Source organism: Myotis myotis, unplaced genomic scaffold, assembly GCF_014108235.1.
Source record: "Myotis myotis isolate mMyoMyo1 unplaced genomic scaffold, mMyoMyo1.p scaffold_m19_p_1, whole genome shotgun sequence".
NCBI classification, from domain to species: Eukaryota; Metazoa; Chordata; class Mammalia; order Chiroptera; family Vespertilionidae; genus Myotis; species Myotis myotis.
The window spans coordinates 196,955,293-196,982,834 of record NW_023416313.1 but is presented as its reverse complement, the minus strand read 5'-3'; the positions used below and the strand labels follow the sequence as shown (position 1 = coordinate 196,982,834).

The following is a 27,542-nucleotide window of genomic DNA, read 5'->3' as shown; positions in this document are numbered from 1 at the left end:
ATGAAACAGAACTAACGGAATACAAGTATCCCTAATCTATCGTCTTGATCTCTCATGCTGAGACAACTGACTTGCATAACCACAGGCCAGCAGTAGCAATACATGTTGCATTCTGGAGTTGATTTGTTCAGCACGGGGCATCAGCTCTGACCTTGGGAGGTGAGGGCTGACATAAATGCCTTTCTTCTCTTCCTGAGACAAAAACAAAAACAAAATTAATATACACAATAAATGGAGTGTGAAGGCTCCCATCTTATAAATAAACTTGGAAAAATATTATGGAATATCTCACATAGAACATCAGCCTATAGCCTCAGTTGAAACTCAGTAGATTTTATTTCATGTGCAGCCTATTATTTAAAGGGATAGAAAGAGTCAAATAGTAGAACTCAGCCTTCAGGAAGATGCAGAGATACTAAATAGGAACAGGCAGCTCATGTCTGTTGGTAGTGAATCCTCAGGCGACACTGGCCCATTAATCTTTTCGTGTTTTTTTCTCTTTCCAGCAGTCAGAACCTTCCATGCACCTGCAAGAAAGCATAATCACTGATTCCATTAACACATTCAAATGAAGGGCTCTGAGCACTTTTAAGGATGACCACTTCCATCTCCCTCCTCTCACAGGCCTTGGGGCCTGCAGAGGGGAGGGGACTTGACCACATGGCTTGTCTGCAGAAAGCCAGACCTGCCAGGTCATTGCTGCAAAGCGGCAGCTGCATTCACAGAGTTCACACTTTTCATTTTATAAATGGGTCAGATGAAGCCAACCCCGGGGAGACTGTGTGGGATGTTGTGTGGATTGTACTGGGAAGAAAATCATCAGGCTGCTCCTTGAGAGGACCAGAGTGTCTATGGGGTCGCGTTTGTATGTACTGCCCATGAGGCTCTCCCAGAAGGTTCAGTCCTCTGAACACCCACAGACAGAACAAATACACAGTGCATTTTAATTATCGAAAGAAAACAATAAGGAATGGCGTTAAGCTAGGAGGGCTGTCCTAACACCATAAATAAAGTCAATGCATTGTTTCGAACGTGCATTAATTAGTGTTTAAATAATAAAAAGGACCATCAATTATAAAACATTACCACAAATTACTTGCGGCTCCAACAGCTTCTTTTGCTGTTATTAATAATTCTAGCTACTGATTTTCTGTAATTGGGAACCACAGTTCTCCTTTGATGAACAGCTGAGCAGGCTTACGATGCAAGGTCAAGTTCCTGTTCACACCAATAAAAGTCGCCTTTTCCTGGCCCCTTCTGCTGACCCTTCAGAGCTAGCTTGCTTCTCAGCCTGCAGTCAGTGCTGTCAGAGCAACCTGAGAGGAACGATCACTTAGTGTTTGCTCATTAAGGTTAGAACTACCTTTTATATTAAAATCAAACATCCAAGGAGATGCCTGAGGCGACATTTTCTGTTTCTGAGCATGGCTTGCTCCATGAACTCATTCTACCTTGTGTGACCAGCTCGGACACGCTGGGGGGCAGATCTTGCTGGCTAGCAGATGACAGGGAGAAGTGTGATTTATTAGGAGGCCTGGGCCTGTAGCTTAGAAGATCAGAGTTCAGGCCCCTACTCTTCAATAATCTCACTGTGGGACTCGGGACAAGTTATTTAGCCAATTTGAGATTTCTGGACTGCTCCTTGCCATATTTCACAAGGAAACGAGTGAGGAGTACAGCTGGCGTTTAAACCCCAAGTAAGACATAAGATAGATAAAAGAAACCTTTGCTCTCCTTCTCCCATTTAAAATAAGGTGCCCATTTATTCTCAGGCTGATTACGATTGGGTCAGCCATCTGTCCTGTGTGAACAGGGCCTGAGGCACAAAGGCACAGGCCCAGGTGTTCCTCACCCTCCTGATCCCCTCTGACGTTCACATACAAGGTCAGGGCCTGTCCCATGAGCAGAGCTGTGCTTCCTGGGAGCCCCTGGTGTGCAAGCACCATCCTCACATGTTACATGGACTTTCTCATTCAGTCGCCTCAGCAGCCCATGATGAGGCCCCCACATTTGTCCCCTTTTGACAAATAAAGAAATGGAGACACCAAAAGGTTAAGGCTACAGAGCTAGCAAATGACAGAGCCAGGATATCAGCCCGGGAGGGTTCTTCACCGCCCTGCTAAACCGGCAAATGCACTTACCTTTCTTGGAGTGGGCTTCTGCCCTGCACCCTGCCTCCCTATCCGTTTGGTAATCTGGGTCTAATTTAGAAGGCAAATGTCTCATGTCAAAGGTTCCACTTCCTCCAGAAAACTCTCCAGAGCACTCTCATAGCACCCTGCGCCCAGGCCCACCTGGCTCTCAGCCCAGTGACCCCACATGGCTGGAGCCTCTGAAGGCAGGGACAGCTCATTATTGGGTTCCCAGACCCTTCCCCGGGGTCTGCCGCTAGTAGGTAAAACTTTGCACCACACACACAATCTTCTGTCTCTCACACACCATCCGTCATACACACAGGACTGATGGCCTTCTACTGCAGTGATGGCGAACCTATGACACGAGAACTCATTTTTTTGGTTGATTTTTCTTTGTTAAATGGCATTTAAATATATAAAATAAATATCAAAAATATAAATCTTTGTTTTGCTACAGTTGCAAATATCAAAAAGTTTCTATATGTGACACGGCACCAGAGTTAAGTTAGGGTTTTTCAAAATGCTGACACGCCGAGCTCACAAGGTTCGCCATCCCTGCTCTACTGCCAGAAGTTCCAGAACGTCTCTCCAGAACTCCAGATTTATAATCTCTTCCCTCTGACAAATTGCCCTTTCTCCTTCCCCTCCCCCCAAAGATGGCTGCAGGGCTGGAGGTGAGAGAGAACAGCTGCCACTCTAATTCTGGGTTCGCTTCAAACATAGTGTGGGGTTTCTGGTGCCTGTTAGCCCACCCCGTCATCTTCCTCTCCCAGGGCACTTAATATTTTCCCAGACCCTTCCTCCCGGGGACTGGGTTGAGTGGCAATAGATTGAGTCCATGAGAGCAAAAGAATGCTTCTCTCTATGCAGTTACATCCTTACCCACTCGCTGTGAGTCGTCCACATCCTGCCAACCACACCACCCTATCTGAAAAAGTGACTGCAATGAAACAGGGAGTAAGAAGCAGAAAGCCCATAAGTGCCCTGGGATCTCGCTTTTGCTCACTAAACATCCAGTAAACCTCAGCATCTTATCCTGTGATTTGGGCTTTATTGGCCCATCTACTGTGGGATTGTCTAACATTTCCTCGGCAAAATGTCTTTCTTTCTTTCTTTCTTTCTTTCTTTCTTTCTTTCTTTCTTTCTTTCTTTCTTTCTTTCTTTGTAAAGTAGGTAAATTCTTTGTGCTTTCTTGTAAATTCTTTGCCTCTTTCCTCACAGTTTTATGCACAGTTGAACACACCCACCTCTTAATTTGTTTTTAATTATTATATTTTATTTTAATCCTCGCCCACAGGTATGTTTTTAATGTTTTGTGTGTGTGTGTGTGTGTGTGTGTGTGTGTGTGTGTGTGTGTGTGTGAGAGAGAGAGAGAGAGAGAGAGAGAGAGAGAGAGAGAGAGAGAGAGACATCAATCGATTAACTCCAACCAGGGATCAAACCCAAAACCTAGGTACATGCCATGATGGGGAATAGAACCCAAAATCCTTTCCGTGTGTGGTATGAAGCCCCATCGGCCAGGGAAACGCACCCTCCTTTTTAGAGCTCTCTCATTCCTTGCTTCCAGGACACTACCTTCCCTGGATGTCTCCTTCTCTTTGCTGCTCTTTTTTGAGGACTTGTGTTCATGTGTCCTTGGATACTGATGTTTGCAGAGATCTATCTGCCACATTCTTGCTTTATACTCTCTCCCTGAGGATCTCTATTCAGACCCACCTAAGTGTTCATTTATGGTCCATCTGAGACCTCTCCCAAGTTCTAGACCCATGTCTACTGAACCTGTCCCCTTGGACATCTCACAGGTGTTCAAGTTCAATGTAACTAAACATACCATCTTCTCTTGTGTTCCAGATCTCAACCAACAATGAAATGCCCAAGGAAGAACCCCAGGAGACATTCTTAACTAACTTCTCTCTACAAGGCTACTATGTCATGGCAATTAGATTTTCTAAGTATCTTTTGAATCTCTCTTTTTCTCCATCTCCACCTTCATTATCATAAGCTTTCAACAGACAGCTACAATAATCTCCTAATTCATCACTCTACCGTATTTCTAGTGTATGTCTTTGTTCAGTTAGCAATGGTCACAGTACTGCTGCATACAGAATACTCTCAACATCTAATTTTTAAAAAATTGTTTTCTCTTATGGGTTTGTGGTTCATTTGGGCTAATGTGCTTCAGGCTGCAACAGCAGGGGCAGCTCTGCTCCATTTGTCTCCCATCCTCCTCCTCGGCCCAGTGGGCTGGCCAAGGCATGTTTTCCTCATAGCAAAGGCAGAGGTTCAAGAGGGCCAGTGGAAACACCCAAGGCTTCTTAAATCCCAGGCTTAGAAATATAACACGGTCCCTTCTACCCACATGCATTGACCAAAACAAGTCATATGTCCTGGCCCAAGGTCAAAGAGTAGAGAAGCACACTTGGCTCACTGTGAGGCCATGGTAAGGGGGCGGGGGTGGGGGTGGGGCGGGGATGCAGGGAGCAGTGAGCAATGGAGCCGGTAATTCAGTCTACCATTGGCCCTCTCTAATCCATTTTCTACCCTGCAGCTAGATTTCTAACATGAAAATCTGAGTATGTTATTCCCCATTGTTTTTTAAATATAGTTTAATCCATGATGCAACCCCAGATTACCTATCTTCTCATACCACCAATCACTCTGCTCCTGCCATGTTGAATAATATTTATTTTCTAACTTTGCCTGTGTTCTCTTACCTTCAAGTCTTTGCACAGCCAGTTCCTTTGCCCAGAGCACGTCCTCATCCTCACCCCGCCCCATGACCTAGTCCCCATTCCTTGCATCTTCTAGTTAACTCCACTTGTCCTTCAGGTCTCTCCTTGTGTTGCATCCTCCAAAAACCGTCCCTTATCCCATGATAGGGCTGTCCTTAGGCTCATTTCCTGTACCATGTTCTTGTGCTCATAGAAATACTTAGGCGCCAGTATTGTAATTACCTGAGGAGTGGGACTATTTTCAGTCTTAGTGCTTAGCCACTGTGCCTGGGTTATTGTAAGTCTTCCATAAATACCTTTTAATGGGTGATTACCACATAGGAACCTGTCCATGAATATAAAGTTTAATGCCTCTATTGTTGGGTTGTTGTTTTTTTTGATTTTATATAACCAAAACAACAAATAAATATATAGCAACACTTATAAGTGTTATGAAGGAGGAGCCGAGGATGCTAAAAGAGAATAAAAAAAGCAAACTAAATCAGATCAGAGGGCCAAGGAAGGTATTCTTTAGGGAACTGTGTATAAACTGATACTTAAAAAATAAGTAGGAATTTTATCAAGAAAGAGCTGAGGGGGGGGATTGAGATCTGGCCAATGGAACATCATGTGCGAAGGTCCTGAGGCAAGAAAGGAGGGGAAAATTGTTGAGGCAGTTGTGTATGAAATAAAGGGCACAAGAGGAGCTGGTGCCTTTTAAAAACTCTTGGTGGTTTCAGGCTATGGTTCCGGTTTTCCTTTGTTGAGCTTTCTGCGGCATTAACTGTGGGTGCTCATTTACTGAAGAAAACCCAGCATAGAACAAGGCTTAGGCTCTCAAGGCCCCTGGTCCCAGCAGCCTGCTGATTGTCCTATCTCTAGAGGGTAAAGAATGATGTGGGGTCAGGGGAGTCAGTGCCACTCCTGTCATTTCTGTCCACCTTTCAGGCCCGGCTCCTTTGCCGTAACTTCTAGAGATTCTCAAAATTAGAATCATTACCTAGATAGGGAGCCTGCAATGCAAATCAAATGCGAGGCTGTGGCGGGCTAATGAAGGCCAGCGGCCTGGTGATCTAATGAAGATGAACAGCTCTGTTACAGGCAGAGGATGCTGCTGCTTCATGTGCAGCTTGGGGCAGGAAAAGAGGTAAGTTCAGGGTTTTTACTGTGCTTTACAAAGGCAGGTAAAACTGAAATATATCTCTCCAGTTCTCTCTCTATCTATTTATCTCTCTATATCTGTGTGACAAGGGAGAAAAATAGCATATAGATGCCTTGGACAGGCGAAGTACTCTTCTTATGTGGCCAGTTAATCAAGTTTTCACCATTGTCCTCCAAGCTGCAGGTGATGAGGTCAGTAAAAGTCAGACGATGAGCCTCTGCAGGCCCTGTGGAGGAATCCACTTTGGCTGAACAGATATTCAAACTGAGGTGAAGAATAACACGAACAGATCATGTAAAATAAAAATGTGTTGTGTCCTTTTATATGTAATCTCTAAATCTTAAATGTTTGAAAAACCATAGGTAATTTCTGATGTAAATGGGATTCCAAATTTTGTGACCATTTGGGGAAGTCTCTGTCAATGTGATTAGTAGACCATTATCCTCAGAATCTATTTTAATTGGTTTTCAATTTAGGAACTCAGTGAGGTCCAATGCTAGTCTACTCTGTGTAGTGTTTCCCCATTAATGCAGTGAGGCTAGGGGGGTTGGGTTTTCTGGAATGTCATTCATTGAAGGAATGCTAATGAGTGTGAAGATGAGTTGCCCGTATAGCATGATCAAGATGGCAGTCAAGGTCAAGCTCTCAGTGAGCTGACAAAAGTTTTGGAATTTGGGAATCAATTGTCTCCATTAAACAATTTTAAGAAAATCTTGAGTGTACAGAACTGGGAAACATTAACTTGAAAACCACGTGCTTGGGATAGGCCAATTAAGCTTGTATTTTCTAAGCTCATCTGGTTTTGATGGTAGCTTTTGTTCATTTTCATGAAAATTCAGCCCCTACTTTTATTGTCAATAAGTTAATAGATTTTGATTTTTATATCCTTTTATCCCAGCACATAATTCTTTATGTTCATAGATTAATATTAGGGGAAATCTCTTTGCCAAGTAATGATCCATATAGTCATAATAAAAAATAAAAATTTCAAAGGTTTTCAGAGCCAGAAAGATTTATGGCAGATACAAGTGGGTCTATAACTGTGTTGTCCAAATGTTCCACTAAATTTATTAGCCATTTTCAGCTCTTTCATGATTGAGAGTGAACCTCCTGGTAATTGAAGCCAGAGAATAATCTGTTGAGTGCTAGAGCTCGGAGTCATCTTAGATACTATACAATCCAATTCATGCACTTAGAAATGAGGAGACTGAGGCCAGGCTCATTGACAGCTTCTCCCCATTAAAAATCTTCTGGGTCATGGTCATGTCATTGACTCCATGAATTACAAACAGGATTCTGGACCCTCTCCACTCGTCTAAAGTTGCTTTTTTAAAAAGACTGAGGCTAAAAGAAGCTAATTTGCTTCAGATGATGCAGTCCTAGTAGAATTAAGACTGGAACTAATTTCCCTAACACTCAGTCTAGGACTAATTTCCATGTAACCAAAAAACATCTGCAAAATTGGGATAATACCTGCTGTAGTGTTATGAGAATTAAACATGGTGACCGGTGTGAAATTGTTATATTTACCTAGAATTCATTTTTCAGCAGGTTACTTGCCTAATCAAAGAGGTGGCTATTCCAAATCACCTGAGGTTGGGTTTGCATTTGGACTTTAAGAAAGGACCATATTCGGCGACTGAAACCCACCCACTCCCTCCATCTCTCCTCTCAGGCCCTCCTTTAACATCTGTTTGATTCTTCATTGCCTACAGACAAATCTCTTCTGCTTTTCTGAGTCATAGATCACAGTCATCCAATTTGCATGTGAGAAAGATTAAGTCTGTCTTAGTTTTCACTGTGCATTCTCAGGGAAAGGACTTTACTTGATCTACACTTTGTCACAGTGAAGTGTAGACCAAGTAACTGGGTGTGTTGGGAGTGGATATGGAGTGGGGGCAGTAGTAGGGCTACCATAAGTTCGGGAAGTGCCAAGGAGTAGATAGTCGTCTTTAAAGAAGAAACCCCCAGGGGTTGTTGTATTGTGTGGACTTTACATTGTGCTTCTCCCTCCCATCTCTTTTATTTCCTGTTAATACTGGTACCAGAGTTCAGAGTGTATCACTTGCATCCATCCTGTAAGCAGTCCTGTGTGTGGTTACTATAAACCTGTCTTAGTCAGCTCAGGCTGCTATAACAAAATACCACAAACTGGGTGGCTTTCAAACAACAGACACTTCTTTCTCACAATCTGGAGGCTGAAAGTTTGAGATCAAGGGGCCAGCTCTATTGGCTTCTGGTGAGAGCCCTCCTCTGGGTTGCAGACTGCTGTCTCCTCCCTGTGTTCTCACAAAATGGAAAGGGGCAAGGAGCTCTAATCTGATTCAGGAGGACCCTACCTCCCAATACCATCACATTGGGGGGGTTAAGACTACAATATATGAATTCTGAAGGAACACAAACATTCAGTCCATACAGAACCTCGGTCCAAGGTGCAGGGTGGAGAGTGTGCCCACTGCAAGATGTCAGCCTTTTCTTTTATCAACAGTGGCAAATGACAGGTCATCCACTCAACACATATTTAATTAAGTGCCAATTCACTGCATGGGGTGATGTACAAGATACAGTGTTGTACAAAATAGACATGGTCCTCATAATCTCCCCTATTCTTTCTCTCCTGACCTCTTTGTGGCACTGAACAATCACGTCTTAGAGGTAAGTCATGAACTGATGGTACTCTCCTCTGTGCATAGATGGAACAATGGGGCTGGGAGAAGTGAAGACTCACCCTGTTTTCTGACTCCTGTCCTGGCGCTCCCTGGTGGGCGGGCGGGTGTACCACTGTTGTGGATTCTTTAGGAAACAGACTGAAGTGTTTTGGGGAATGGGAGGGGTCTATTCTCAGGGATGTCAGTGTCCAGTCTCCAAAATGAAGCTATCCTGCCCCAAATGCCAAGAGCTCCCCCAGGGAGAAAAGCTGCACGTAGACAGCATTGATCTATAGAATGCTGCTGTTGGATATGGGGGTCTTAATGACTATCCCCAAGAATCCTGCTGGGACCCCGCAAACACTTCATTCATTTACCAAATCACTAAACCGGAGCTAGTTTTATGGTCATATTTCTCCCCTGGCACTCAAAAAATGTTTATGGCCTTCAATAAAGGCTTCTCTCTATTGAGAATTGAGTTGAGTATATATTGTTTTAAACTTCAGCATCCTCCAGTAAGATTTATATTCTTGTTTTGCTTAAGATTCACATTTTAATGTGGTAATAAAAACAAGTGAGATTGTCTCATTGCAAAGGATCCTATTTAGTTAATTATCAGGCCTCAACGCCACAAATCACTGCGTTGTGTTTCTTGTACCCAGAGAAGGCTGCTATTTTCTTCCTCTCCTCATATGAGTCCCGTGAGCCTGAGTCATATTGATGAGCAGAGCTGGGCTAGAAGCTGTTAAGGAGGGAAGAGTAGAAAAGAGGTAACTGTGCAAACCTTCCCACCCCCAAAAGCCTACCATGTATGATGTTCAGGACGCAGGATGGTGAATGGGCAGTGTCCAGATTCTGGGGTCTGTTCTCGAGTCCCAGCTCTGCCATCTACCAGGTCTGTGCGTCCAGGCACATTGTTTCACATCTCCAAATCAGTCTCTTCATATAGGTTATAATGACGCTCTATCAACCTCCTGGCTTTGTTTTAAAAATTAAATTAAGTAATGGATTTAAAGAAGCTGGCACCAAACAAAGCAGGCAATGGATGTTGGATTGTTCCCTAGTTGAGGCTATAACCTGAGGAAGCATCCAGCATGATGAGCCTGACGCTTGCCAGGGGTCACCAGACAAGTGTCCGGATGACTGGGAGCAGATAAGTATCAGGGGGTTAGGCACTCAGGCAAAAGCCTGAGTAGCAAGGAACAAATGAGGTCCAAATGAAGTCAAAAGAAACACAGAAAAGGGGTGATGGACACAAGTGCAGAACAAGAGTGGGGCTTATTAACCCTCTGGGGGATTTCTGTACCGAGACCAGGAAGACCAGAGGCTGCAGGTCGAAGACAGTGGCTACTTCACTTCAGAAGAAAGTTGGGGTGGACAGGATTGAGGACTGCCAGGCAGAGGCAAAGCAAATAAGTTCCTCTGCAGGTCCCTGCAGCAGAAATCATGGTCTGCCCTTAAACAGACTTTGGTTTCTCAGCCGTCTCCACCCCCCATGCAAATGGGTAATGCTGAGGGCAGTCCTGACAATCCAAGATGGCAACTGTGATGGAGCAATGATTCAAACACCAGTTCAGGGGGAGCCCTGACAATGACTTGGGTAGCCTGGGAGATTGCAAATGGATTTTACCTCTGGTGTCGACTGTGAACAATCATTAGTGGCTGCCTGGAATATTGTCTTGAGAAATAATTTGAAGGCCACATTTGGGAAGAATGCTATGATTGATCATTTATGTCTGCTGAGGGCTTAGAAATGAAGAGTGGAGATATATTTGCGACCTTTTAGCTGGAAATAGGGTAGCCAGTTCCTCCCAGCTGACTTACAGCTGGAGCATGCCCACAAGGCATTGGGGAAGGAATTTATTCACTTCTGCACTCATGTGTTCGGCACTCCCAGCACAGCCTCCATGAACAGCACTGCCACCTGGGAGAAAGTGAGGGTGTGCTGTAGGAAGAAGTTACAGGGATTCTTGAAGCGATTTTGCAGACCTAACAATGCTTTAGGCACTTCATTTAGATTCAACATCAGCAAACCACCCTGGGAAGTAGAAATGACTATTATCCCAATTTGCAGGCTGGAACATGGAAGTTCATCTCAGTTTTAAAAACAATGGGTTGAATAAGTCTTACTGTAATAATTGTCATGTCCTCTGATGCCCAGTCTTTTACTTCTTCCACTGAAAGCTGGGAAAAGGACAAGACCATGTACATACAAAGCCATTTGCCCTCTGGTTATTTAAGAGCAACTTTCCTGATACACTGGCCAGCCATCAGCCAAGCTCTGAGCATTACTTAAATTCAGGGAATGCGTGTTCAGTGAGCTGGCCCATATTTTATCTTCCTACAAAATAGCTATTTAAATATCCCTTGAGTATGCACTTTCTGAATCATTAAGGCCTCGGGGTGCATCAATTACACTAATTTGGGAGAGTGATCAAATTCATGCAGAGCTGTTATTTTTAAAGAAAAGACATTTCAGAGTATTGATGGGGAATTGGTGTACGGAGCATATAGATTTCCAGTTATCTCCTGTCATGGCAAGAGTCCATCAGTTTCCTTTAAGAGCTGGAGAAGACATTATGCCTGTTATTAACAAAGATCAATTTCAGTACAGGAGGACATCCACCACAAGGGAATTGAGCTGAGCTGGGAATATATGACATAATGTTTGAAGAGGTAAGTCATTGTGGGACTCCAGATTCTTGTATAAACAATGATTCATTCAATGGAATTTTTATCCCTGCCTTTTGCTAAAGGTGATATTTCTTTGCCTTAAAGTATAATGTATCTGTTTTGGGTATTGTTAGCGAACCATGCAGTTAGTAATTGGGCTTCTTAGAGATTTCAGAATTCTTTGGTCTTAACCTGAAAGGAGGGCCTTATCTTTACTGCCAACTCATTTCTACCCTTCAAACCGAAGTGACAGTCTTTTATAAGAATTTGGCTTTGGGTATTATCTTTCAAGACAACGGTATTCCAAACTTCAATACAGTGAATAGAGTTACAAGGACACCATGAGAATAATATGGAAATAGAGTAAAGATAAGCTCTCTGCTGAGATGTGAGATGCAATAAATAAAAAATAATAAAAAAAAGCCCGATAAGGTGAATAAGAACAATACTGGGGCAGGATTTCTATCAGTGTCTCTGGGGAAAATCAACCTAACCCAGACTTTTTCTGTGAAAAAATTTCTCTGGGGTCCATAAAAGCTATTTAGCTATTTAAGTATATTCATATAGGTATTTAGAGCTGGAAGAGACCTCAGATAGTTTAACAGGCGAGAAAGGCATTGTTGGGTATAGAATGGGAGTTATTGCATAATAAAGTTGTTTTTTTATATTGAGTTAGGCTGAGAGAGCTGTGGCCCAATTATTTTCCCTTTGTTTTCATCATCTGACTTCCCAGCAAGTACAGAATTTTAGCCCGCGGAAAATTTTCAGTCAGGTATCCTGCTCCAGGCATAGAGTCGTGAAGACACTGACAGGTAAGGGGTAGGCTGGGTCGAGTGGCCCTTTCATGGTTGCCTCATCCTTATCTTGTTTTCACTCTGCTTGTTTTGGTGATTTACAGAATACCTAAGCAGGGAGAAAGAAAGTAATGACTCAGAGCAAAGAGCATCTGTTCATTCTACTTCTCTTGGTCATAAGATTTTGACGTCTTTTGGCTCTTCCCTGATGCAGGAAGATAATCAATAGCAAATGATTTTGCAGGTGCAGTTCTTGAGAATGAGGTCCTCATTATGGGAAAAACTCTACACAAAGGGGCTCCAGATACCCTACAGCCAATGAGGAGGCTTTGTCATGCATGAAAGTTCCTGAGCAAAGTCCAGTTGTTGAGTCTTTCCCCAAGTAGTAGCAAAGGCATGTGTAGTGAAAAAGATTATGAATTGGATAAAAGAAAACTTCCATAAAGTAGCTATAAGCCTCTACCCAACCTCTTAACTCCATCAGCAGCCCTAAAACTCCAATTGTCCAATTGGATCACTGGGTCTCCTTTCTTAAAAGCTGAATAAGAGCTAAGGTGAGAAATAGACAGTGGGTGGTGGTCAGTCAGCAGATGTGCTCACCACCAAAGGAAAGAGCTGCTGGTCCATGGGAGATGGACTGACCACTAAAGGCCGGAGCTATTACTGGTTAGTAGAAGAGCTGTAGGCAGGGTTTCTCTGCAGATGTATCTATCTAGCCAAATCCTCAAAAATAAAATAAAATAAAATAATTTAAATCAGTTGATGTTCTTTAATAAGCTAAAATGTTTACTATTTCAAGGAGCCCAGACAGATTATTCTGGAATAATAGTTATAAATTTTGTTTTCTCCATAAATATGTTTATCTGTTAGGTTTTCAGATTTATAATAGATAATCTCACCTACTGCCAAAAGAGGGTGTCAGAGAAAGTAACAAAAAGGGGTTCATAGTGGCGTTTTCCACCCCCTCCTCCTCGGGTTTTCTTGAAGTCACTGAGTTCTTTGTTCAGAGTGATGCTGAGTGACAGCTGCTCCATGGCTTCAGGTCTCATGGTCACAGGCCGAGAGGTAGTACTGGCTTCCCACTCGGCAGTTTCTGGGTGATGAACGCTCCTTGCTATTGGTCTTAGACTTGACCACACCTTTGTAAGGCTCTTTGCTAGCGTGTCCTCACTGAATGTTGTTTCCCGTGGCACTCTCATTGCTATCATCTGCAACATGTTGGAAAACAGATAAAAGTATAACAAGTAATTTCTGTTCTTGGGTGTCATACCACCGACCTATGAAAAGACCTAACTCTGGGTGGTGCTTTGCGCTTGTTCAACGTGATGTGACGTTTGTTAAATCTTTCTTTCCTGCTGTGTCTCTGAGGAGATGGGGAGTATGGGCATGATCAACCTGTCTTACTGGAAAGGAAACAGTGTCACTGGGAGTCTAAGGACTTGTTCAAGGCCCATGACTGATTTGGGTTAGTGTAGATCTCAGCTCTCCAGCACTCTCTTCTGGCCCAGAGTGTTCTGACCCAGCAGCCAAAGGCAAGCGGGCCCATGGCTTTATTTTACCTTTTCCAGTTTCTAAAGACTGGAGAGAGAGATGTTCCCAACACAGGGTCACCCTCAGCACAGCTTCCAACTTCAAAATAACAGACTCCTCTCAAGACCATGTTGCAATCTCCTTCCCTTCTGTTTCCACACAGGAATCCCTGCTGCTTTATAAATCATCAACCTTTAACATTAGGTTCTGTTTCAAAGATCTCTCAGATCTTTGAATCTGAGGTAGGCAGCCTGGGATAGGCAAAGGAAAAGAACTACTTGCATTTAATCATTGCAAGTAGGTTTCTCTCTTTCTCTGTCTTGCCTCTGCCTGTTTCCCTCTTTCTGTGTGTCCCTTTCTCTTTCCTCCTTTCTTCATGCTTTCCTTTCGTTAGGAGGTCTTGTGGGTCAGGCTGACCGTCTTTGCATGTAGAGTCACCCAGAAACTACTGTCAGTAGGAAGCCATTGCACCTCTGTGCCTGTGATCAGAGCCCAGTGAGAGCTGTAGGCATGAGGCATGACTGCTCAGCCCCTGCCACAAATGTGATACTGAAGTAGGGAGGGCACAGGGAAGAATTACCCAAGTCTCTCTCTCTCTCCTCCCTCCTTCTGATCTCTTATTGGCGCTTACCATTGTCCAAGGCCAACTGTAAACCAGAAGGCAAGACTGCCTGGGTGATGCAATCTGTAGGGGAGCCTTGGGTCCCTAGCAGGGCAGGGAAGGGCAGAGAGTGGATGGAAACAATGGCAGGGGGTGGTGGGTGGAGAACAAATAGAAAATAGCCAACAGAGAGATTATCCCACCTATTGACAACAGTGAGACTGGTTAGTGGGATGAGTAAAAGATATTTTAGATCATTACTTCAACCCGCCCTCTTCCCTCCTAAATCGTGTTGATCCACTTATTTATGAGTTTTAGAAGGAGCAAGATGGTGATGTCGCTCGCTGGGCATTTCTGTTTTTTCCACTCAATCTGTCCTTTTGCTTTGTGCTCTGTTAGCTGGAGCAATCTATGGACACTTTGACTTTTCTGTTTTGTGAACTCATGTTGGGAGTTGCGTTGCATCTCTTCTTTTCTCCTGCCTTCTTCTCCTTTTCTGTATGCTAAGGAGGAAGACCAATTTCTGTAGATAGGCCCCCAAACAAGCCATGGCAGAGGTCTACTCAAAAGGCAACCACAGTTGTGACACCCTTGCTTCCATACATCTGTCAATCACTGGAATTGGAGAGACACTCTTACCATAAAGCTAATGAGATGTCATCTTCACCATCCCATTCCATTCATATAGGTCCTTTCCAAATCCCTCACAAGGGCCCAGAAATCTCATCTTCATAGTATTGTATTCCTTTTCTTAAAGAGAGCCCTCAAAATTGTATAAACTTCAGGCCCTACAAAACCTGGACCTGTGCTTTCCTCTCTATCTTTTCCCTGAAGACACTTTTCTACCCATGACCAGCCAGGCAGTGTTTGCAGAATCCAAAGCAGAGGTAATTAATATACGATAGCTCTACTGGCAGGGAGTCATAAGACATATGGTCCAGTCAATGGGCCCAAACAAAGGAGCAATTGCAAGGTGTCACTGCATCCTAATAAAGCTGTGGCAGCGAAACACAGTTGGTGACACGGATGACAAAGGCAGGCTGCCAAGGACCAGCCAGTCACAAGCACACTCTGGTGCTCTGTAGTTTAATAAACCTTATGTGTGACACCAGGGGGTAGTCACCTTCTCTGCTGGCTGACCAGCTTCCACACCTGCTTTTCTGGAAGGTATAGTGAGGACAGCATGAGCAGGCCTGCCCTGCTGGCCTTTCCAGAACAGAACCTGGTTCAGGCCATGTGAAGCCAGCAGGGGCTCTGCACCTGGGTGGACCTGTGGATGCCAGTGCTGTGCCACGGTGCCCAGGGTTGGATCACAGAGATGGAGCTGTGGCTCATTAGTTTCAGCCCCGGCTAATATCACCACGCCCTGAGTTAAGTCCCAGTCTTTTCATCACAAAGCGCCTGTGTGACTCATGCCATTGACCTCAAGAGCAACTGGGTTTAAGCTGCATATGCCTGAATGCTGATCCTTCCCTCATCAGAAAAACCCACCAAAGACCCATTTACACTGAGAACCTACTACCTGACAGCTCTGGGAATTAAAGGAAAAACAATTCACATTTTCTTCGTATTACTTTAGCATTTCAGTACTTACCAGGCCTTTATTTAGAGACTGACTTACACACAGCCAGTGAAGAGGGAGGAGGGACGTAGAGGGGAGAGGACTTGTAAAAGTCACTAAGAGCAAAGGCTCTGGAGGGTTTGATCCCAGCCACTTTACTGGCTCTAAGACCTCGGGCGAGAAACTTGACCTCTCTGAGGCTTAGTTTTCCAATTTTGTAGAATGGGAATAAAAAGAGTACCTGCTAGGGTGCCCATGGAGATAAATGAGTTAGCACATGTAATACCTGTAATATCTGAGCTGTTCCTAACACACAAGAAGAGCTCAGTAAATACAAACACTGTTTTATATGTACTTGTGTAACTTCCCAGGCCATGAGCACTGTCTTTGTCGGCTAAAGCTCTGTCTTTGTCAAGAAAGGACTAGGGCTCCGAGCTCACTAGCCATGGAACCTGTTCCCTTGACTTCTCCCCTTAGCATCTTCCATCCAGAAAATAAGGATGCTTATAATCTCCGCCTCATCAAGTTTGTTCTAAGAAGCTAATGAAACAGGCCTTGTGCCTGAGCTTTTATTCTCTGCAGAGGACAATGAAATGGCTACACTATTTGGAAATCATAAAATTACTCAGACACTTGGGGCTTGCCTGCCTTGTCTGGTGCGTGAATCTCTGTCAGCACCCCTCCTCCATCCTGAGATTAGTATTTGCCTTCAAGGATGGTCAAGGCCCTGGAGAAAAGCCAATTCTATGTCCACAACCTGCCAGTACCCTGAAGGATTCCATTCTGGAGCAGATTCACTCCTCTGGGGTGGAGTGCGGAGTTCCAGTCACAAGTTCTGGTTTCAGGAGACACTTGACAAATGCACTCCGGGCCCAGGAGCCACCTTGGCAGCTGGGTGGTGGGGAGCGCAGGGAGCTGCATCTTTGTCCACAGCCTTGAGGACCAGGGCAGGCCCACCCTGGCACACACTCTGCCTGCTCCTTTCCAGCTGGCAGGACCACTTAATGAACCGCTCTCAGAGCTACGATGAAAGGGGCTTTTGGATGGGCAGAGTTATGTGCACTTCATTTTAATTATGCTTCCCCATTTCTTTCTCACGTTGCCTGACAATACTATTAGGGTCACCCAAATACCAAAAGGTGAAAAGCAAATGGAACTGCTGTAAATGGGGATGAGTATGAGGCTGATTGGGAAACAAAGGACATTAGTTGCCTCTTGTGTGTGTCCACTGAGTAGGCCTTTCTGGCCTTGTCTTGTCTGGAGCCCAGGAGATGCCTCATATCTGAGATTCACTGCTGTCTGGAAATGATCGAATACCTAGCATCTGGTGCAGACAGTCCACTCAGGAAACACAAGGAGTGACTTGTCAGGAGCTCCTTAATGTCATTTTAGTGATGCAATAAGAGAAAAGAGAGAAAAAATACACCCAGCCCATCCAGGTAGCTCTGAGCACAGGGGGGCTAGCAGTACACAGCAAGTATGAGGGCAGGAGAAGCAAGAGGCACCTTCTCCATGGGAATCACAGTGCCTCTCAGGACCAGCATTGTGACTGAGAACTGTTCTCTAAGAATGAGGGGGAATCTCCCAAAGAGAAGATTTTTAGGGAAGTTCTGTTGGTGCTCAATGCTCCTGACATTTGTCTGAAAAATGTTTTTTCTCTTCCTCTATTCTCCAAAGATGTTCCCACAGGGTCTACTATCCCTGGTTCCCAGCCTCTAGAGCTGGCATCCCTTTACCTTTCAGCCTTCATCGTTGCTCTGGAGGAGGCTAGGGTCCCTCACTTGCTGTTCCTATGATCCACATGTCCTCTCTGGCCATTTTTAAGATCTTCTCTTTGCCTTTGGCATGAAGGCAGTTGTACTACAATGTGTCAAAGTGTGGATTGCTTTTTATTATTCTGCTTGGGATTTGTTGTGATTCCAAATCTGGAAAATTCTCAGCCTTTATTCTTCAGATATTGCCTCTTCCCATCTTCTGTATTATCTCTCTCAGGATCTCTGCTTAGATCTATGTTTGACCTTCTCCCTCCTGTTTCTCAGGCTTTTATCTATGGGAATCCCAGGAGACTGGGGTATGTTCCTCCAGAGAGAAAGTTTGCATTTGCTTCTGCCATCTGCTAGGGGTGCTTTCATCAGTGGGCTGCCTTGAACTAATTTCTCATTAATTAGTCTCAGTGCTCTTTGGTATAAAGAGATAGTGTGAATTCAATCCCCGACTCTGCGTGGGAACCAGCCTGTGGTTACCCATACTTGGAAGAGGTTTTTCATCTTCCAAGAGCCAAGGCAGCGACAGACAAGTGTCCTTGTTTGTGCCCTTGTGAAGCAGAATCTTCTCCTCATCTATCCTCTCACTGAGGGTGTAGCATGTGGGGGTCCCTGCTTCTCCAACTCTCCACCTGCCCCAACAAGGCCAGGAAACCCAGGCGTGGGAAGAGATCATGGAAACCAAGAAACCCTTGAGGGCAGTTGCTGCCTCCCACAGCCACTTTTTCCATATTCTCAGCCTTTCTCCACTGTCCCAAGGGTTCTGAATTTTGAAAACGTTTTATTCAGTGTTTTAAGATGTTGCTTGCTTATTTGTTTATTTTGGAGTAAAAAGGTTTTTAGGAGTTCCAGAAATGGAAGTCTACATCTCCGTATTTATAAATCCCCTCTCTGAGGAATTTACCAGCTTCTCACTCTCACATTTTTTTTAAACTTAACAAAAAGTTTTTAAATCCTCACCCAAAGATTTTTAGAAAGAAAGGAAGAGGGAGAGAGAAAGAGAGAGAGGAGGGGAGAGAGAAAGAAAGAGAGAAACACCAACCAATAGATTGTCTCCTGTATGCACCCCAACCAGGGATCAAACTCACAACCTAGGTAATGTGCTTTCACTAGGAATCGAACCCACAACCTGTTTGGTGCAGGGGACAATGCTCTAACCAATTAAGCCACCCAGCCGGGGTGCTTCTCACTCTCTTTATGTTCTCTGGAGGCCTACCCATGAGTACTCAAAGCAGCCTCACCAACCTCCCTACTGCAGGAGGCATGAAAGGAAACTTCCTATTGTGTGGGATAAAATACCATGTTTGAACCTGTTAATATGTATATCTCTTGCATTACTTAGCTTCAATTTTTTTTATATGCTTTATCATCCACATTTTATATTAGTACAGAGTACATGTTTACAATGTATTAACAAACATATATTTTTTAACTGATTGAAGACTTCTCTATCTTTTGAAGCCACTAGAGGCCCCATTTATGTTCTGAGGATTTTCTGGCTGGAGAGAAAACATCCAGAAATTGGCACACATTGAACTCTACTTCTTCAGACTGAACCCAAAGGGCTGGCATGGGCTATGAAAACAGATCGTGTGCCCCAGGTTGGTGAGGAGGTGATGTGCTTGCTAGGTCCAGGCTGGGAGGCTGTGGCTAACCCTCCAATGGACCCATTCTCTAAGACTCATTTCTGCTTCTCTACTATAACCCCTATTTAACCATTTCAACATTTCTCTCTACTGCATGATAAACTTCTCTAACGCTTTCTTCTCACTTATTGACACCACAAAGGTTTCATTTCTCTGCTAAAACAAACAAACCAAAAAAACCCAAACACACACACACACACACACACACACACACACACACACACCTAAAACTAGAATCAACATTTAAAAAATATCAACACCTGCAAAAGCAGTTGACAGCTCATGGCCCCAAATCATTAGTCCAAACTCACCTGGGTTCTCTCCAGGTGCCTTACCTGGGGCGGTGTGTGCCGGGAGCCCTACTGAGCCCACGCCGTCCAGCTCTCTCTGAAGCATGTTCCTCTATCTGTCTCTGTCCCTGTCTGAGTTATGTTGACAAGCCCCTAGTAACACATTTCACTGTGGTGGTGGACATAGTAACTAGGGTTCAGGAGAGCTACCTGGCCAAATGGCCACAGTTTAAGAAGTCTACAAAAGGAATTAGAGGTCCAAGCTTTCTTTCCCATATTGAAACTGCGTTCCAGCCTTGAATGACCTGTCTGATGATGATTCCTGGACCCTCACTTCCCAGTGTGACCCCAAATGGGGATGCAGGACAGTGCTGTTTACAGTCTTAGAAGGTAGTAGACAGAAGGCTTAGACAAATCCGCATGTGTGTGTAAGTTGATATAATCCACACATTTCATGCATTCATAGGAAAGTTTTGAGGTGCAGAATTGCGGTACTCTGGTTTATTAGAGTGGAGGACCCACAGCACAAATTTACAAGACATTCTGTGCTCCAAGGCTTGTGTGCACTGTTACTGCCGTCACACAGACACACGAATTGTGCGCACATCACAGCTGAGTTCCTTCCGGAATCATTTAAAGCTGATGCTGGTGTCATTTTTCCTCAGAATCTTTGAGAACTCAGAGTGCATTAGTGTGGACAGAAGTAGGCTTAGACTACCCTGAGCCGACGGGCATTATGGCCTCCTGTGTGGCCAAGTGAAACAAACACACTAAGTCTCCAAATAGGCCTGTGTTTTCCCGGCCAACAGCCCTCCCCTGTTTATATTTTCTCCTTAAGGGGGTTATTTTTTAAAAGCCTCTCTCACAGAATCAATTTTCATGGGCCCTTTAAAATGGGAGGTGCGCTGGAGGTAGTTCAGTGTGTTTTAATAATAACTTCAGCTTATTGAAGCGAGCACTAGCGCATCATGTCCCCATATGGCAGTCATTAGAGACAAGGGGAGCTTGAGAAGTTTATGGCTCTGAGATAGCTAATAAAAGAAATTGAAGACATTTTTATAGGACCTAAAGATAGTGCCAATAAAATAAGGACAAAACCCATTTGTAAATGATAGGCAAGAGCAGGTAATCTTTGAGGAATGAAAAGATCTTTGCTCTACAGTATACAAGGTGGGAGTAGTTTTCAGGTAGGAGGTCTATGATTCATATGCATATTAATTCATTTATTTTCTCAATGGCTCAGTCTACCAATGCTGATGTTTCCAAATGTGGTGGGTTCTGAGGATATGGATCCCTGCCTCAAGGAACTTACACTAGGATGAGAGACTAGGACAGAGGTCACTGAATGCAAGGGGATGGGATAGTGGTAGGGGGTGAAGTGCCAATGTATGATGGGGATACAGCAATGCTTTCTACCTGATCTGCCAGGGCAAGGCTGAGGTGTGGGTTGTTCCAAGTAGGTGTTGGAGGTGCAAACACGGCAAGAAGAGAGAAAACAGGGCGCCCTTGAGCAACTGCAAGTGGTTCTTTCTGCCTTCCACTAGCTCAAGGCAGGAATGTCAAGAGGTAAAGCCAGAAAGGTAAGCAAGGATCCAGATTACAAGGAGCCCTCTGTGATTCCTGCAATGGAAAACCACTGGAAGATTCTAAGAAGGGGAATTACATGATAAAATTTCCATTTTAGAAAGACAGTGCCGGTAGCATATAAGAAATGGCTTGGTGCCAGTATATGTGAGGATGGGAGACAAGTTAGGAGCCTGGTAAAGTATTAATCAAGTCAAAGGATAAAAGCAACTGATGTGGGATAGAGAGAAGTGAACAGATTGAAGATGTATTAGGAAAGTCGAATTAATGGGACTTAAGAATGGGTTGAATTCAGGGGGATAGAGAGAAACTAAGGGTAAAGCCAAGGATTCTGGCTATGTTACTAGGTGGGAGGGATGGTACACTTCACTGGGACAGTGAATACAGGGGAGGAGGGAGTTTGACCGGGAAGACACTGAATTAAATTTTAGACATCCCATGTTTGCCTGTGGGACATCCGATAAAGTCTTAGATATATGTATTTGGAGCTCAGTACAGGGAACTGGCAGGACTTAGAAATCTGGCAGTCATCAGCCTATTGCTAAGATATGGATGCAATTAGCCCAGGCTGAGGGTAAAAAGATCTTAGAACAGAGCCTGAGGGAATCAACCAAGAGGTGGAAGGAGGATGAGAAGCCTTTAGGGCAGCCTGAGGTCAGCAGAGAAGTTGCAGACTTAGGAGAGCACAGTGTCGGAGGGACCATCGAAGAAGAGAAGGATGTGGAGGGGATGGAGGTGGGGACTGAAAGGATCCACCAGAGTCAATAATAAGCAGATCATTGGTGGTCTGGGTAAGAGCAGTTTCAATGGCATGATGGGAAAGTGGGTTGCAGAGCGCATGAGAGGTAGAAAAGCAAAAGCTGGGACTAAGGATAACCCTTCTTTTGCAAGATTCTACCTGTGAAGGGGATGGGAAGATGAGGTGAGACATGGAAGAGGAGGGTGATAAGTGGAACAGGACAGTGATAGGACAGAAGGCAATTATTTAGGAACTAAATGATAAGGACAGACTGGAGGTGATTCAAATGCTGATGAGAAATAGACAATTGGGAAGAAAATGTTCATGAAGCAGGAGGCACAGGGGGGTGATAAGTGCAGAGGGGTCTCTGAGAAGTGGGGCTCACTTGGTCAGAGTGCAGTGGGATCTACTGGCCTTGGACAGGAGGACAGACCTAGTGCCAATTAACAACCAACCATAAAAACCCAGGCATATACACCAGAAAGCGTATATGTCCCCACTTCTGGAGTCAACTGGGGGTCAGTTAAGTGGTTCCACTGGTCTTGACTGGACTAACCGCTCTGGACTTCACTGCTGTCCACTGACCCGGAGGTGACTGGAGTGACTGGGCTCTGTTCCACGTGACCCTCAGCCTCATCTTGGGACTGGTGCTCAGCTCGGCTTGTCCCCCTCATGGTGATAGAGGGATGCACGGGAGCAGGCCCCAGTGGCCATGCCCATCTTCAGCCTCTGTTTGTCTTACCTCCTAATACCCCTCTAGCCAAAGGGTGTCATGTGACTGTGCCCAATCTCAAGTCATGGGACCCACATCGCAAAGTTAAATGGCAGAGAGCAAAGGTTCAGGGCAGGATGAAGAAATTATTAACACAGATAAAAGAGAAATACCATTTTGACATTTTGTCAGACACAAGAAGAAAAAGAAGTTTGCAAGTAACCAAGGGAAAAAGGCAAATTAAAGGCCGGGCTATTCACGCCTCTTCCATTCCCGCCCAGGTGCTGCTGCATTATTTATGTCTGGAAAGGTTAACGCTCGACTGTGGTTAACGAGGAAAGCAGTCTGGAGGGGAACACGGCTGATAGGGCCAGCGTCACCTTATAAAACTTAATGACAGCGAAGTCAGCTTTAGTGCTGTTGTAGAGGGAGGAAGCCTCCACCATCTCACAAAGTAGGTAAGCATCTGCTCGTGGGCAGAAGAAAAAAAATATTCTCTCCAAAGCTTGTTTACGAAAGATGAGTACTGGACTGTGAAAGAGTTTAAGAGCATATGTGAGAGAGAGAGAGGAGTGTCTGCAAGAAGGAGGACCAGACGGCTACGGCTTACAACCAGATTACACCTGGAAGGGCGAGAAGTGAGCTCCCGGATCAGTGAAGTCCAGGGAACAGGAACATGAGTCTGTGAGAGGGGGCGCTCTCCTCATTTTCTTCCTATTTCCAGGCGGGACCATTCCACAAATACCTCCTTCTGCTTTGGAAGCAGTACAGACGCAGGCTGCTCTGAATTTTATACATAACTGGCCCAGACGTACATGGTTCTTTTCCGCTGACACAAACCAGGGGTCTCCACATGGCGGCCCTCTCCATTCACTTCCTGTAGTGAGAAGTATTCCCTGTTGGAGCACTAATGAAATATCGTATCTCATTTTAGCCAAACTAACTCTCAGAAAATGGGCACATAACTTTAAAGTTTCCTGCAAAGAAATAGCAATTGAAAGTCAGACACCGCGGAAATGGCCGAGCGGACAGGAGCTCACCGCAGGAACCAGTTCTCCGCAGTCGGCCACACTGCCTGGTGGAACAGTAGTGATCTGCTCCTTCTAATGAGAATCAGCCAAATAAAAATGCAAATAATGAAGTTTATTTAAAATACTACATATTTGCATCCACTATCATAGACTGTCAGTAATTTGCCGCAGGTGTGTGTCGTACCTGACGCTATGCTGAATGTGAGAAGGAAGACATCCTGATTAGTAGAATATCCAAGAGTTGAGCAAATAGAACACAGACACCAACTTCTACAATAGCCTCAGCAATATTTTAAGGCAAATGATACTCAATCCAGTATTTTTTAAACATGTCACTATACCACAATAAAAAACATCTATTAAAGCTTCTTACTCAGGAAGATGCAAAAGACCACACATCTTTCTGTGCTCTTCCTTTGGTGGTAAAAATGGCTAAACCATGTGGAAAAGAGGATGGCCACAAACTAAAGTGGATTCCTTTATCAGTACACTAGTGGCCCGGTACATGAAAATTCGTGCACTCAGGGGGGTCCCTCAGCCCAGCCTGCACCCTCTCGCAGTCTGGGACCCCTCAGAAGATGTCCAGCTGCTGGCTTAGGCCCACTCCCTGCGGACATCCTTAGCGCTGCTGTGGAGGTGGGAGAGGCTCCCACCACCTCCACTGCACTGGCCAGTCGTGAGCAGGCTTCTGGCTGAGCAGCGCTCCCCTGTGGAAATGCACTGACCACCAGGGGGCAACTCCTGCATTGAGTGTCTGCCCCCTGGTGGTCAGTGCACTTCATAGCGACCAGTCATACCCGGGTTGTTCTGCTGTTAGAGTCAATTTGCATATTACCCTTTTATTATATAGGATAAGATTAAAAGAGGGTAGAATTTGTTGAAAGTTAGAAGAAACGAGTACAGAACAAATGACACCAACTGGGAGGTTTGTTTGGGGTATAAGTATAGATGTTGTCTAAGTTAATGGTATTACTAGGTTCTTTTCCAATAATGAATAGTATAAAGTGACTATTTTAGTGACTCTTTTAGTGAGTCACTAAAGGAAAGAGGCACTAGAGAAGATATGCTCTCCATGGAAAATTACTTCTTAAAAACTGAGTGAATGTTACCACCAGTGAAGCAGGTGGTTTGATTGGAGGAAAACAGGATTCAGAAGAAGACAGGCTACAGAGTTGCCCCATGTGTGAAATTTAGAGAGTAGTTTGTTTTTTTCCTAAGCAAGCGATTGCAGCAAAGAAGCGGAAGCCAGAGTTTTACAGGGTGGCACTCTCAAACCTGACTGTGTGTGTTTGGCATGACTGTGTGTATGAGTCAGCTGAGCCTTATTAAACTGCAGATTCTGAGTCAGTCTGTAGCCTGGCAGTCTGCATTTCTAAAAGCTCCCAGGCGACACTGATGTTCCTGGTCTGGAACCAGTAAAGAAATAGTAAAATAGTAAAGAAATATAGAATGTTAGGGTTGGTATTGATTTTTTAAAATATATTTTATTGATTTTTTACAGAGAGGAAGGGAGAGGGATAGAGAGCCAGAAACATTGATGAGAGAGAAACATCGATCAGCCGCCTCCTGCATACTCCCCACCGGGGATGTGCCCGCAACCAAGGTACATGCCCCTGACCGGAATCGAACCCGGGACCTTTCAGTCCGCAGGCCGACACTCTATCCACTGAGCCCAAACCAGTCAGGGCAGTATTGATTTTTTGTTGTTAATCCTCACCCGAGGATATTTTTTTACCATTGACATTTTAGAGAGAGTGGAAGGTAGGGGTAGAGACAGAGAGAGAGAAACATCAATGTTAGAGAGACACATGGATCGGTTGCCTCCTTCACATGTCCCAACGAGGGTTGGGATCGAACCTGCAATTGAGATACATGCCCTTGACCAGAATCCAAACCTCGACACTTCAGTCTGTAGGCCAACACTCTAACCACAGAGCAAAACCAGCTAGGGTAGGGTTAGTATTGATTTTATAAAAATAAGATCATTTACAATATAGTAAAATCTTTAGATTATTTTTTAGTGACATGGAGAGATCATATAAATCATTTGTGCACAGAGAGGTGTGCTGGTTCTATTGTGGCCTTAGGATGTGCTGCTGATGGTGCTTTTGCAAAAATACCATAGTTTTCCAAAATCTGGCCTTTTACATAATGGCAAATATCTAGTAATAGAATTCTATCTAGCGGGTATTAAATAAATTAGTTAATACACCTAATCTGTTTCTTAGAATAAAAGGGGCAGTTCACCAATGAATAAGAAAGTAACAGCTTTTCCAAAGAAACCTGTGCTAGGAAAGACTGCTGTGAAAATCGAGTAGTCATCATTATATGAATTTGCTGTTGAAACGACACTGCGCCACTTATAAAAACTTCCATGTCTTCACACTAAGAAACTAAATGTTCTTTAAAAAAAAAAAGGCGGGGGGGGGGGGGCATATGTAGCACTTTCAACAATAAAGATTTTTTTTAAAAAAAAACTAAATTTTCTAACATTTAAAATTCACTCACATGCTTAACTTTGAACACATTTTATAAAAATATAAAACCAAAGCTATATTCCATCCCTTCTGATTCATTTCTAAGAAAAGAATGTTGATATCGGGGACTATAGAATGGTGTTAGCTGAATTTTCACAAAAGCCTTTGCATAATTGGTGAATATGACTGAGCAATGAATACCATGATTCAGTAAGGGGGGACCAATATTGCATGCCTCCCGTTTGCATCTATGAAATATCTTTTCTTCCCTTTTGACAGCATTATAACCAAGTAAGAATACAAACCAAACATAGATCTAGCCCACTGAACAAGTATATCATGAAGTCCTAAACCAAGAATTTAAAACATAACAAAGAATATTCAATTGCATTGTTCTCACCAAGAATATTAATAATGTGTAAAAGACTTTAGTAAGAATAAAATGTTATCATTAAAAAATAAAATAATTATTTAAAAGCATCATTTGTTTCTTTTTTCTTATCCCTTTTAAATTTATATATTTTTATGTTATGTACATAAAACATAAGTACAATAGTACATTTAAATAATTTATGAATAATTTATAAATGAATACATATACTTTTTAAGGGGTTGTTTATTGTATTTTTATTTTTACCTAATGAGATGTGCAATCCCAAAATATCAGACGATACTGATATAAATTTACACATTTATAAATCCTGAACTCTGAATGGTCATTTTCCTTTATTCATTCTATAAACATTCATTACACGCAAATATTGTCTTAATAAGTGCTGTTTGCATATATATTCTAGAAGACATTTAACCTCAGGGTGATCAGGTTTTGTTAGCATTAAGCAAACATATAAATGAGCCATTACCTTAGAAAGAAGAAAAAGTTTTCCCTCCGGTTGGTTAAGCAGCTGTGCTGTGGAACGCCCCCGGTCTAGATCACTCCTTTAGAATACTCAGTATGCATTTCTTGCACCCCTAGTATGCCTGGTGAAGAAGTGTGAGCCAAGGGGAGGATGTGGTTCCAGGGATCTTAACGTGACTCAGTGGGATCCCTGCTGCTGACTCACGAGTCCACCCATTAGGCCAGCACTCTCCAGGGGAGCTGTGCAGAAAAGCCTAAATGCCCAAACGGGAGCTTTGTCTAAATGTTGCTTCACATTTCTGTGTAAGAGCTCTATCTCTTTCTTTAGAGAAAAAGAGTTTCTGAGGAATGCTTATCACAAAGACAGTTTGTATAAACTGCCCCTTGTGAAATCATTGCTGTGACTTTGCTAAGATAAGTCCTATTGTGCATAATCACTACTTTCTAGAAGGCCCGAGGAGAAAACTCAAAAAGAGGAGATATTTGACTCCTATTTGAAGACAAGTAGGAATTACTTTCTTAGCATTACAAAGAATCTGGGGCAGAATCCTGTGTTCAGGATAAGGGAATAGGTGGTTTTTCCTCTCTCTTCCTACTTCTGATATAGGGAAGAAAGCAAAAGAGCT

General features: G+C 43.8%; 1 long non-coding RNA gene across 1 annotated transcript; it reads right to left on the bottom strand.

Moving 5' to 3' along the window:
- LOC118664780 lies at positions 1-27,253 on the bottom strand. Its single transcript, XR_004970403.1, has 3 exons — positions 26,921-27,253; positions 293-527; positions 1-192 (listed from the first exon to the last, which is right to left on the bottom strand). It is a non-coding gene; the product is annotated as an uncharacterized LOC118664780 (long non-coding RNA).
- Positions 27,254-27,542: the final 289 nt, after the last annotated feature.